Genomic DNA, 13,781 nt, shown 5'->3' with positions numbered 1-13,781 from the left:
CAAGGAGTTTATAATTTACCTGCACATATTCACAGTCACCTTCACATATTGCTTATGTTAGTCAAACTGGACTACTCAATCTTAATGCCATCTGAAACTTTATGCCTTTGCTTATACTTTTCCCATGCATGGAATATACTCCTTTTTGCCCTCTGTTTGGGGAAGGTCTCACTCAAATTCTACCTCCATGAAGAAATAGAATCACTCCACCTGACTGAAGAAGGAATACAAGTGTGCAGGCATTACTATCCCTAGTAATATATAGTACAACCAATATCCGTCCTTCTTCAAATTTTTCTTAGCATTTTGCCCGGATCTTTACTTTGCACTCATCTTGTTCTCACTTGTATCATAATTATTGGGGATACTTGTCCTTTCCTTTCACCCCAGAGGCTCAGGGTATTACTATATGGTATTAAGCCATGGAATACAACTGCCTTAGAAGAACTAAACGTGGGCATCACATAGAAGGAATTGAAGAGGATCATGGTGGGTATGAGCAGAATGCAATATATGAGCAATGAGGAACTCTGAAAAACAGGAATAAAAGATATCATCAAGGAATTATGATAGGAAGAGCAGATGTGCTGGTCATGTGAAGGAAGAAAGTGTTCCACTGATACTTTGCAGTGTCAAACAAAGGAGAAGAAAGGCTCTAGCACACTGGGTGAACTTTCTGGGGTACCTGTGGGAAGACATGGATGAGTTGCACAGGATGGACAAGCATGGATGGGATGCAATTTTTATTATTGTAAAGAACTCCCAAATTGATGAAGTCACAGATCCATCTGAGTAGGGCACGCACACACACACACACACACACACACACACACACATATGAATATCCATATATACTGAAAAATATATAATTTAACAAATTAATAACACAGTTGTTCCATTTGTATCCCATTCTGCAGTTTTTCTTCCATGCATTTAAAAATGTTTTTGGATGCTTTTTTGAGTGTATATATTGCTACCTACTAACTTTCCTTCTCCCTCCAATAGAATCCTTCCCTTATAACAAATATGTATAGTCCAGAAAAAAAAAAAAGGTCAGTACATTGGCCATGTCTGAGAATGCCTATCTCCTTGTGCATCCCTTTTCCATTTTCTCTGTCGAAAAATGGGAGGTGTGTTTCAGCATCAATCTCTTGAAGTCATTATTTTTCACTGCTTGGATTAGCATTCTGAAATCTTTGTTCCCATAAGTTTTGTTGCCTAAGGCAAAGGTGTGCATTCTAGGATGCCGAAAAATTAATGTTGTAGTTTAAAAATAGTAATAAATAACAAAAATATAATAGTTGTGCTAGCAAACAAAATAAAGCAATTAAAAGTCTTGTGGCACAGGGAAAATGTAAGGGTAGGAAAACATTGGAGGGAACCTATCCTAAACTTAGGTAGTGAAGTAAAGTCAGGGACAAGACAGAATCTGAAAAAAAAAAGTAAATAATTTGGATACTGAACTGTACATTCTTCTCTTTGTTGCTACGAGAGTATTTTCTCCCCCAAAACAGTTAAGTAAAACAAGAGAATGATTGTATCTGATAATACACATACCTAATATCACTATTTTTCTGTTTGTTAAAAATGAAATGCATGTTTTATAAGTTAGTACCAACATTAACCAATGATTATAATTGAAGTTTTTTTGCCATTTAAAATGTAATTTACATTAATGCAGTAATTGTTCTTTTGGTTCTTCTTTATTCAGTTCATGCAGATCTTCCCATATTTCATTCCTTAAGGCAAAAGAATGTTCCTTTAATATATTCATAAATCACAATTTGTTCAGGGATCCCACAGTTGTTGGGTACATAGTACTATGACTATTTTGTACCAGTTGGGGTTTTCTTATTATCAATGGATTGCTAGGTCAAAGAGTCTGAAAACTTTTGTAATTTTTTTGTGTTATTCAAATCATTTTCTGAGATAGCTGGCCCAATTCACAATTCCACCAGTAGTGAATTGATGTGCCTTCATGCTAGAAGATTATCTCTTAGGCAGAGCTTGTCTGGGCTACAAGCAAGCAATAATAATGACATAGGAGGTCCTGATTGGGAGTGTGAGGTCATCAAGGATTGAGAGTCAATAAACTGAAGAAGGAAAAGCAGGAAATGGATATATGAAGTTAATATAAAAAGTCTTATGAAAATTAGAGAAGGAAGGAAGGAAATACTGTTCACAACTATGGCTAGGTAAAAAATGGATATGTAGAGGGAGAAAGGGGATCATCAAAGATAAAATGGATAACTTTGATTAAACACAAAATTGAAATGTTTTTTCACAAACAAAATTAATGAAGATAGAATTAGAAAAGAAACAGTTACCTTTTGTAGCTAATATTGATATAAAGGTCTGACAACTAAATCATATAGAAAATTCACACACATATTACACATACACACATACACATACATCCATTCTTTAATTAGCCACAGTATCTGCACAGGGAGTTTTCAAATGAAATGTGCATTAACAACCCAACAACTATATGAGTGTTCCAAGACTAATAAGAGAAAAGCATATTAAAACAACTCTGAGGCTCCACTTCACCCATCTGATTAGCAAATCAATCATGAAACAATCTCAGTTCTCAAGGAATTTCCACGGATAATATTGAGGGTTGGGGGGAGCAATGCGGGAAAACATAAATATAGGCAAAATAAATACAAGGTAACTGGAGGGGTTGGAGAGGTGAAAAACACTAGCAGCCTAATGTTAGAAAAACCTTCATGCAATAAGTTGTATTTGAGCCTAGATTTGAAGGAAACAAAATTTACTAGAAATGAAGATTCAGAGGTAGTGCATTCTAGACACGGGACAACTAGTGCAAAGGATAGAAACAGGAAACATTTGGGAGGAACAGAAAGCCAATCTGGCTAGACTGCAAAGTGCTAGAAGATGAGTAATGACTAACCAGGTTGGAAAAGTAGATGGAAGCCTGGTCATGAAATGATTTAAAAGCCAAACAGTAGTTTTTAATTAATCTTAAAGGTAACAGAAGGAGGCAGCTAGGTGGCTCAGTGGATAGAGGGCTGGGCCTATTGTCAGGAAGACCTGAGTTCAAATCCAGCCTCAGACAATTACTAGCTGTGTGACTTAACCATTTGCCTTCATTTACTGGATAAGGAAATGGCAAACCACTACAGTATCTTTGCCAAGAAAATCCCATAAACAGTATGGTCAACAGAGTCCTGAAAAGTGGGACATGACTCAACAACAATGACAAAAGACAATAGAAGTCACTGTAGTTTGAGTAGGTGGCAGTGTCATGGTCATACTTTTACTTTAAGAAAATCGACTTTAACAACCATGGATTATCAATTATAGTAGGGTCAGACTTATTGCACTGGAAGAAGAAAGAAGGGAGCAATAGAATGGGGGTAGATAATCTACAAAAAAAATAGAACTACAAAAGAGGAGAAAGGGAGATTTGAAAAATGAGGAAGTGGTGGGCAACACCTGAACCTTACTCTCATTGGATTTGGCTCAAACAGGGTATAACATAACCATATAGAAATCTATCTTACCCTACAGGGAAGTAAAAAGGAATAAGGATAAGAGAATGGGGAGGGAGACTGATCGAAGGGAGATGGAAAGGAATATAAACTGGGGGAGGCAGTTGTCAGAAGTAAAGCACTTGTGAGGAGGGACAGGGTAAAAGGTAGGTAGAAAAGGATGAACAAGAGAAAAATAGGATAGAGGGAAATACATAGGTATCAATTTTAAATGTGAATGGGATGAACTCACCCATAAAATGAAAGCAGATAGAATGGTTTAAAAACTAGAGTCCTGCAATATGTTGTTTACAAGAAACACATCTGAAGCATACAGACACAACGAGTAAAGTTAAGGGGCTAAAGCAGAATTTATTATGGTTAAAAAAAAAAGCAAGATTAGCAATCATGATCTCAGACTAAGCAAAAGCAAAAACAGATCTAACTAAAAGATAAAGAAGGAACCTATATCTTGCTAAAAAGGAACCATAGACAATGAAATAATATCAATACTAAACATGCACCAAATGGTATAGCATCTAAATTTTTAAAGGAGAAGTTAAATGAATTATAGGAGGAAACAGTAAAACTAAGTGGGGGATCTCAACTTTCCTTTCTCAAAACTAGATAAGTCTAATCAAAACATAAAAGAGAGAAGTTTCAGAAGGTGAAGAGAATTTTAGAAAAATTAGATATGCTAGACCTCTGGAGAAAATTGAGTGGGATTAGAAAGGAATACCTTTCCTTAGTGGTATATGGCACCTACACAAAAATTGACCACATATTAGGGCATAAAAACCTTACAACCAAAAGCAGAAAATCAGAAATGCATCCTTTTCAGATGTAATACAATAAAAATTACATTCAATAAATGCCAGTGCATAGACTAAAAAATTAACTGGAAATGAAATAATTTAATCTTAAAGAATAAATAGATCAAAGAATATATCATAGGCACAACAACAAGACAACATACCAGAATTTATAGGATGCAGCCAAAGCAGTACTTAGGAGAAAAATTATATTTCTAAACACATAAATAAAATAGAAAAACATCAGATCGATGAATTGGGCATACAACTAAAAAAAAAACCTAAAAACAAATTAAAAATCTCCAAGTGAACACCAAATTGGAAATCCTAAAAAATCAAAGGAGAGAAATTAAAAGTAAGAAAACCATTGAACTAGTAAATAAAACTAGATGTGAGTTTTATAAAAATAAATAAACTGGTTAATTTGATTTAAAAAGGAAAGAAGAAAACCAAATTACTAGTATCAACAGTGAAAAGGGTGAGTTCACCACCAATGAAGACACAAAGCAATTTTTAGGAGCTATTTTGCCCAATTATATACAAGTCTGAAAATCTAAGCAAAATAGATGAATATTTACAAAAATATAAATTGCCCAGATTAATAGAAGAGGAAATAGAATGCTTAAATAATCCCATTTTATAAAAATAAATTGAACAAGCCATCAAACTTCATAAGATAAAATCCTCAGGGCCAGATAGATTCACAAGCTATAGTGCTGATACCTAAACCAGGAAGAGCAAAAACAGAAAGAAAACTACAGACCAATTTTCGTAATGAGTATTGATGCAAAAATTTTAAATAAAATACTAGGAAGGAGATTACAGCAATATATCATACGGATCATACACTATGACTAGGTGGGATTTATACTAGGAATGCAGTGCTGGTTCAATATTGGAAAGCCATCAGCATAATTGACCATATCAGTAACAAAACCAACAGAAATCATATGATTATCTCAACAGATGCAGAAAAAGCCTTTGACAATATACAACGCCCATTATTAAAAACACATAGAAAACAGAGGAATTAATGGAGCTTTCCTTAAAATGATAAATAGTATCTATCTAAAACCATCAGTAAGCATTATATGCAATGGGGATAAGCTAGAAGCCTTCCTAATAAGATTAGAGGTGAAGCAAAGATGCCCATTGTCACCACTATTATTCAATATTGTACTAGAAATGCTAGCTATTGTAATAAGTGAAGAAAAAGAAATGGAAAGAATTGGAATAGGCAATGAGGAAACAAAATAATCACTCTGCAAATGCTATGATTGTATACTTAGAGAATCAATTAAAAGAACTAGTTGAAATGATTAATAATTTTAGCAAAGTTGCAAGATATAAGATAAACCCACATAAGTCATCAGCATTTCTACATATTACAGACAAAGTCCAGCATCAACAGATAGAGAAATTCCATTTAAAATAATTGTAGACAATATAAAATAATTGGGAATCTATCTGCCAAGACAAATGTAGGAACTACATCAACATGATTATAAAATACTTCTCATGCAAATAAGGTCAAATCTGAACAATTTTGAAAATATCAGTTGCTCATGGATAGGCCAAGCCAATGTAACAAAAATGACAATTCTACCTAAATTAATCTACTTATTCGGTGCCATACAAACTAATAAAATGTTCTATAGAACAAGAAAAAATACTAATAAAATTCATCTGGAAGAACAAAAGGGCAAGAATATAATGGGAATCGGAAAAAAAAATGTGAAGGAAGGTAGCCTAGCCATAGCAAATCATCAAAATAATCTGTTACTGGCTAAGAAATAGAATGGTAGATCAGTGGAACAGAATAGGTTCACAATACATTGTAGAAAATTACCATGGTAATTTAGTGTTTGATAAACCCAAAGATCCAAGCTTTTAGAACAAAAATTCATTGTTTGACCAAAACTGCTGGGAATACTGGAAAACAATATGGCAAAAACTAGGTATAGAGTGGGCCAGAAGTTCCCAAAATGGGCAATACCACCTCCTAGAGGAACACTGGAACAATGTGGGGGGAGGGTAGTAACCTCGAGTGCAACTGGAGGGCATTGAATAAAAATAAGGGGGCAGTGGAAGCATAAGGAAAGAAGAGGAGATAAAATTTGGAAAACCATTCATACATGTTTCATCTGTTGTATAACAGAGTTAAGTCACAGTGATTACATTATTTTCCAAATACACACAAAATGCAAGTTATAACTGATCAGTGGTCAAGTCCACATGATGAGGTCTAGAGGTTTAGGGGTGCTGGAACCCCAAGATTGTGACATGGGCCCTGCCTGAATTAATTCAACCCAAATCTTTCAGCCAGAGAAAAGTTTATTAGAGATAAACCATACAGGCCAGACTCTTAAGGAATCTGAACATTAGTAACGCCAGTAGGGGTGAGGGGGCATGAGAGAGTCTCAGTATTTGAATGGGGGCCAGGGTGGATCTTATATACACTAAAGTAACTTTGGGTGGCCAGAGGAGGGGCTAGGAAAAGGGTCTACGTGAGAATTCTGATTGGAAGGTCTGAGAGATTGAATAGACAATGGGAATAGATAATGAAGGGAACTGGAAGGAAGAAGTTTGAAAGGCATCTACATAAGATCAAAAGGTGGAGCCAGGACTTTCAAAGGGAGATAAGGAGAGTTGACAAGGAAAAGTTTAAGGGTTTTCGGGGGCCACAGACAAATGGGAGCCAAATTCTTTTTGTCAAAAGGGGCAAAGGTCTTGGCTTCTGAAGTGGAGACGGGCAGGTCTTAACAAGCAAGTGTTGGCAGGCAAGGCATTGTGCATTGTCAGAAAGTCTAGCACACATAGGCAGGAATATGTGCATGTAATTACTTGTCTACAATGCAATACTATACAGTTATATGATGCAATATTGCATCATCAAAATTTCAATGCAGGAGAAAAACCCCATAAATTTACAATAAATTGTTAAATTTAGTTTTTTGGTGGTTTTTTTTTAGGCAATTGGGGTTAAGTGACTTGCCCAAGGTCACACAGCTAGTAAGTGTCAAGTGTTCGGTCTGAGGCCGGATTTGAACTCAGGTCCTCCTGACTTCAGGGCCGGTGCTCTATCCACTGTGCCACCTAGCTGCCCCTAAATTGTTAAATTTAAATGTCATTTTTAAAAAAAAATTTCTACATTTTTTTGAAATGCCACAAATTGGGGCGGAGCCAAGATGGCAGAGTAAAAGCAGTGACTTGGTTGAGCTCTCCCCCAAACCCCTCCAAATACCTATAAAAAAATGGCTCTAAACAAATTCTAAGGCAGCAGAATCCACAAAAAGTAAAACAAATTTACAGCCCAAGACTACCTGGATGGTTGATCAGAAAGGTATATCGTGCCAGGGGGCAAAGGAGCGCAGTTTGGTGTGGGCATTCAGGCCTCAGTGAACCTGGAGCAGGCCTCAGAGGACTGAATCGTGGGCAGCTGTGGCAGTTTCCAGACCTCTCAACCCACGAATGCCAAAGACAACTTAGAAGGTCAGTGGGAAAAGTCTGTTTCTGTGGTGAGAGAGAAGCTAGGTCTCAGCCTCAGTTCCCAAGCAAGCACGGCTCCGGAGTGGTGGCTGCCTCCTGAGCTTCCAGCCCACAGACTGAGGGGGAATCAAGTGGCTGATCAGAGGAGGATTGCTGGGATCTCTTTGCCAGTGCTGAGGCAGGAGTCTCTTCCTTTGCCAGTGCTTGGATCTGGGTCACCATTCTGAGGGGTGGTCTTAGGGTGTGGAGGAGTGCTGGCATGTTGGAGCTGGTAGTGGCTGTGGATAAGAAATCTTCCTCACAGTTCCAAGATAGAAAAGAGTGCTTGTGATCACTCATAGACCAGAGCACAGGCCACGAAAGGAATAAACATCTCACCCTTTGTCATGCTGCCTTGGAAAAACTTAAAATTTACAGGTCCCTAGAAATCTCTTTGAAAACAGTTGTACAAACCCCCGAAGCTTGGGACAATACATTCTCCACACTGGAAGCAGACCTCTACCTTAATAAAGAGTTTATAACTCAAGTAACTGGCTGGGATCATGAGCAAACCTCTCAAGAAGTGTCAGACCATAGAATCTTTTTTTGGTAACAAAGAAGATCAAAACATACGACTAGAAGACAACAAAATCAAAGCTCCTACATCCAAAGCCTCCAAGAAAAATATGAATCAGTCCTAGGCCTTGGAAGAGCTCAAAAAGGATTTTGAGAAGCAAGTAAGAGAAGTAGAGGAAAAACTGGGAAGAGAAATGAGAGTGATGCAAGAAAATCATGAAAAACAAGTCAACAGCTTGCTAAAGGAGACCCAAAAAAATACTGGAGAAAATAACACCTTAAAAAATAGCCTGACCCAAATGGCAAAAGAGGTCCAAAAAGCCAATGAGGAGAAGAATGCCCTAAAAAGCAAAATTGGCCAAATGGAAAAGGAAGTCCAAAAGATTACTGAAGGAAATACTTCCTTGAAAATTAGAATAGAGCACTTGGAAGCTAGTGATTTTATGAGAAATCAAGACACTGTAAAACAAATCCAAAAGCATGAAAAATTAGAAAACAATGTGAATTCATTGGAAAAACAACTGACCTGGAAAATAGGTCCAGGACAGAGAATTTAAAAATTATTGGACTATCGCTCTTCTCTTCCGATGTGGCTGTGAGGTCAAAATGAAGTTCAATCCTTGTGACCTCTGACCCAAGCAAGAACCGCAAGAGGCATTTCAATGCCCCTTCCCACATACAGAGGAAAATTATGTCTTCTCCTCTTTCTAAGGAGCTGAGACAGAAGTACAATGTCTGCTCCGTGCCCATTCGAAAAGATGATGAAGTCCAGGTTGTTCGAGGACACTACAAAGGACAGCAAATTGGCAAAGTAGTCCAGGCTTACAGAAAGAAGTATGTGATCTACATTGAGCATGTGCAGCAGGAGAAGGCTAATGGTACACCTGTCCATGTGGGCATTCCTCCTAGCAAGGTGGTTATCACAAGGCTAAAACTGGACAAAGATCACAAAAAGATCCTTGAACAAAAGCCAAATCTCGCCAAGTGGGAAAGGAAAAGGGCAAATATAAGGAAGAAACTACTGAGAAAATGCAAGAGTAAAAAATTACATGGCTGTAATTAAATTTCTAAAATGAACAAAAAAAAAATTATTGGACTATCTGAAAGCCATGATCAAAAAAAGAGCCTAGACATCATCTTTCAAGAAATTATCAAGGAAAACTGCCCTGATATTTTAGAACCAGAGAGCAAAATAGAAATTGAAAGAATCGACCAATCTCCTCCTGAAAGAGATCCCCAAAGGAAAACTCGTAGGAATATTGCAGCCAAATTCCAGAGTTCCCAAGTCAAGGAGAAAATATTGCAAGCAGCCAGAAACAATTCAAGTATTGTGGAAACACAATCAGGACAACACAAGATTTAGCAGCTTCTACATAAAGGGACCAGAGGGCATGGAATATAATATTCCAGAGGGCAAAGGAGATAGGATTACAACCAAGAATCACCTACCCAGAAGAACTGAGTATAATCCTTCGGGGGAAAAAAATGGTCATTCAGTGAAATAGAGGACTTTCAAGCATTCTTGATGAAAAGACCAGAGATGAATAGAAAATTTGACTTTCAAATACAGGACTCAAGTGGAACATGAAGAGGTAAACAGGAAAGAGAAATCATAAGAGACTTATTAAGGTTGAACTGTTTACATTCTTGCATGGAAAGATGATATTTATAACTCATGAGACCTTTGTCAGTATTACGGTAGTTGGAGGGAAAAAATTATATGTATGTATATAGATATAGATATAGATATAGATATAGATAGATAAATAGAGGGCACAGGGTGAGTTGAAGATGAAGGGGTCATATCTGGAGAATAAAATTAAGGGGTGAGAGAGGATTATACTGGGACAAGGAAAAAGGGAGAGGTAGACAGGAGTAAATTATCTCACAAAAAAAGCAGAAAAGAAAAGGCTCTTACAGTGGAGGGGAAACAGGGGACGGTGAGAGTGAATGAGTGAATCTTATTCTCATAGGATTTCGCTTAAGGAGGGAATAACATACACGATCAATTGGGTATGGAAATCTGTCTTACCCTACAGGAAAATAGGGGGAGAAGGGGACAAGAGAGCAAGGAAATGATAGAAAAGAGGGCAGATTGGGAAAGGGGGTAATCAGAAGCAAACACTTCTGAGGAGGGACAGGGTCAAAAGAAAGAATAGAATAAATTGAGGGGGGTGCAGGATAGGATTAAGGGAAATAGAGTTCGTTTTTCACAACATGACTACTATGGAAGTGTTTTGCAAAACTGCACCTGTATAACCTGTTGCTTACCTTTTCAATGAGGGTGGGTGGGGAGGAAGGGAGAAAATTTGGAACCCAAAGTTTTAAAAACACATGTTTAAAAAAAAGTTTTCATATGCAACTGGGAAATAAGAAATACAGGAAATGGGGTGCTGAAATCTATCCTGACCTACAGGAAAGTAGAAGGGGAAGGGGATAAGAGAAAGAAGGGAGAGATAGAAGGGAGGGCAGACTAGGGAAAGGGATATTCAGAATGCATGCCATCTTGGGGTGGGGGGAGGGGTGAGATGAAAATTTGAAACTCAAAATCTTATGGAAGAAATTGTTGAAAACTAAAAATAAATAAATTTTAAAAAATAAAATTCAAAAAAATGACACAAATTTTTAAAAAAACTGTTAAGAGTTAAAGAAAGTAGATTTCCAGGGGGGCACACTGAGTAATTCTTTTTGAAAAGGGGGTGATAGGCCAAATGAGTTTGGGGAAGTCTGAAGAGACCAACATCTCACACCATATACCAAGATAAGATCAAAATGGGTACATGATATAGACATAAAGAGTGATACCATAAACAAACTAGGGGAACGTGGAATAGTTGACCTGTCAGATCCATGGATTAAAAAAAGGATTTAGGACCAAACAAGAGATAAAGAGCATTGGAAATGGTAAAATGGATAATTTTGATTATATTATTAATTTTAAAAGTTTTATACAAACAAGATCAATGCAGCCAAAATTAGAAGGAAAGCAAAAAACTGGGGAAAAATGTTTGTATCAAGTATTTCTGATATGTGCATGTAATGACTTATTTACAATATATATACTGTTTATGATGCAATATTGTATTATCAAAATTTCAATGCAGGGAAAAACCCACAAATTTACAATACATTATTACTTTTAAGATGTGTCTTTAAAACATTTTCTATTTTTTTGAAATGACACACATTTCAAAGTAAAACTGTTAAAGGGTTAAAGAAAATAGACTTCTCAAATATATAGAGAACTGAGCCAGTCCATAAGAATACAAGTCACTCAGTTGATAAATGGTCAAAGGATAAGAACAGGCAGTTGTCAGACAACGAAATCAAACCTATATTCATAAGAAAAAATGTTACAAATCACTAATACATAGAGAAGTGCAAGTTAAAACAACTCTGAGGTACCACCTCACACCTATCAGATTGGCTAATACGATAGGAAAAGAAAATGAGAAATGTTGAAGGAGATCTGTGTATTGTTGATGGTGTTGTCAATTGATCCAACCATTCTGACGCCTTTTTTTCTTTTGGGACTTTGCTTGTAGTTCTAGGTTTACCTCTTAGGCCTCTGTTTTCTACTATTTACTCATTTTCAGCTTCAATTCCTGGTTTGGAATTTTGTACTTGGGGCAGTCCTGTCTCCCTTTTTGGATGGGCTTTGTTTGGTATTCTTCTCTTTGTGTATTCTGTATGTTACCGCTATACGAAACAAATGGAGTAGCTAGCATTAGGTCTCACTCTCTGCTTTAATTCTGGCTTCTTTTTCAGGACCTAATGGCCCACTGCAGGTTCAGGCCTTTGCCAAACCCTGCCTTGTCCTTGCATGAGCCCAAGTTGGAAATTGATTTCTGTCCCGTGCTATGACCTTGATAGGTCTCCATGGGATTCTGGAGATCATATGAATCTCAAGTCTTGTGCAGCCCCTGAGGCACAGGAGTCGTCCTGGTATCCTTCTATGGATCCCAGTGATACAAATAATGATGTACATAGTCAAGCCCTGTTTCATGCACAGTAACCTACTGTGGCTGATTATGTACTTCCTTTTGCTGTGACAGGTTAGAACTGGTAACTAGATTCAGTTCTCCAATTAACAGAGCTTGTGATAGCTTGTAACATCCCTCATCAGACTGTGGGCTGACTACTTTCAGGTCCATTTATGGGAGCTTTTATAAGTTTCCTTGGCCCAGCTCCTCACCTTGCCACTTCAAGCAGGTGGTTTATCTGCTACTGTGCCAGTCTCCTTGGTCTTTCATAACATTAGTCTTTCTGGGGTCATTTACATATATTTGCTCAGGTTATCTGGGAGAACTGGGCTTCTCTATGACCTTTCTTGTTTCCATCAACTGGAAATCTACTCCTTAGAAGAAACACTTTTCTGAAGTATGGCTTATTGTGACTTTTTTTTTGCTTGCATGTTAATAGTTTTCTTTTGGAAGCATAGCCAATTATAACCTCATAGTTTACATGCTAAAAGTTTAACAGTTTTTTTCTTTCTTTGTGATTTTTGTAAAATCCACAGCCTCTTCCAAGGTTGTTTTTAGGATGATTTTTAGTACCTGAATGAGGAAGAGTTAACTGTTGCATCCCTCAAATCACTGCCTGTACGTCAGTTTTAGGCTAATTATGAGAACTTGCCCATCATAAGTTTTCCTTCAGATAAGGGCTACTTGCATTTGTCTTGAATGTGTGCTAAGGCCAAGGTGCTTGAAAGACCAATCATGAGTTCAGGAAGGACTTCCCATGAACTTGGTCAAATGCACCCTGTCTAGTCAATGCTCCCAAATCTTCAAGACCAATTATAAAGTGAGAACACCGATATGCTGGATCAGAAGCAAAGCTTTTCTTTTTATAATAGCAATTTATTCTCAGATGACTTATATTATAATCCTCATATGGATGTTGGGGTTTGTATCAGTGTATCAATGACTGGCAGAGGGCCAGGAGCTAGGAACATGCTCCTCACCTGGAAGCCCTTTGTCACTCCCTGAACCCAATATCCAACTCATTCTCTAAGTTACAGCTGGTTGTAATATATCCTTCAATAAACCATCCTGCTGTGTGACCCTAGGCAAGTCACTTAACCTTGATTGCCTCACCCCCCCCAAATAAAATAAAAAACAAACCATCCTGAAATATACATGAGATGTACATTAGGTTTTGCTTTAAACTTTTAATAGCTCAAAGATTACGTTTACTAGATATCTATGCAAATATAGAACATTTACTGTTAAATTTCAGGGAATGGGTTAGAGAGACTGGTAGCTCCTCTAATCCTTGGAAATCGTTCCACAAACCCAGGACAGCTGCCCTCAAAAGATAAATTTTTGTTGAGGTTTTTGGGAAGGTAGGTTTAGAGCCAGATTGTAGAGGGTCTTGAAAGTTGAGGAGTGAATATGCACATTTATATCACAGGCTTTGTTTTTCTTGC

The 13,781-nt window shown here is 37.2% G+C and overlaps 1 pseudogene; it reads left to right on the top strand.

The window, feature by feature from the left end:
• The first annotated feature begins 8,959 nt into the window (after positions 1–8,959).
• On the top strand, positions 8,960–9,394 carry LOC110202346 (large ribosomal subunit protein uL24 pseudogene; annotated as a pseudogene).
• Positions 9,395–13,781: the final 4,387 nt, after the last annotated feature.

The sequence above is a fragment of the Phascolarctos cinereus genome, unplaced genomic scaffold, assembly GCF_003287225.1.
Source record: "Phascolarctos cinereus isolate Bilbo 61053 unplaced genomic scaffold, phaCin_HiC Scaffold_4;HRSCAF=312, whole genome shotgun sequence".
In the NCBI taxonomy this organism is placed as follows: domain Eukaryota; kingdom Metazoa; phylum Chordata; class Mammalia; order Diprotodontia; family Phascolarctidae; genus Phascolarctos; species Phascolarctos cinereus.
This window is presented reverse-complemented; position numbering and strand designations above follow the sequence as displayed.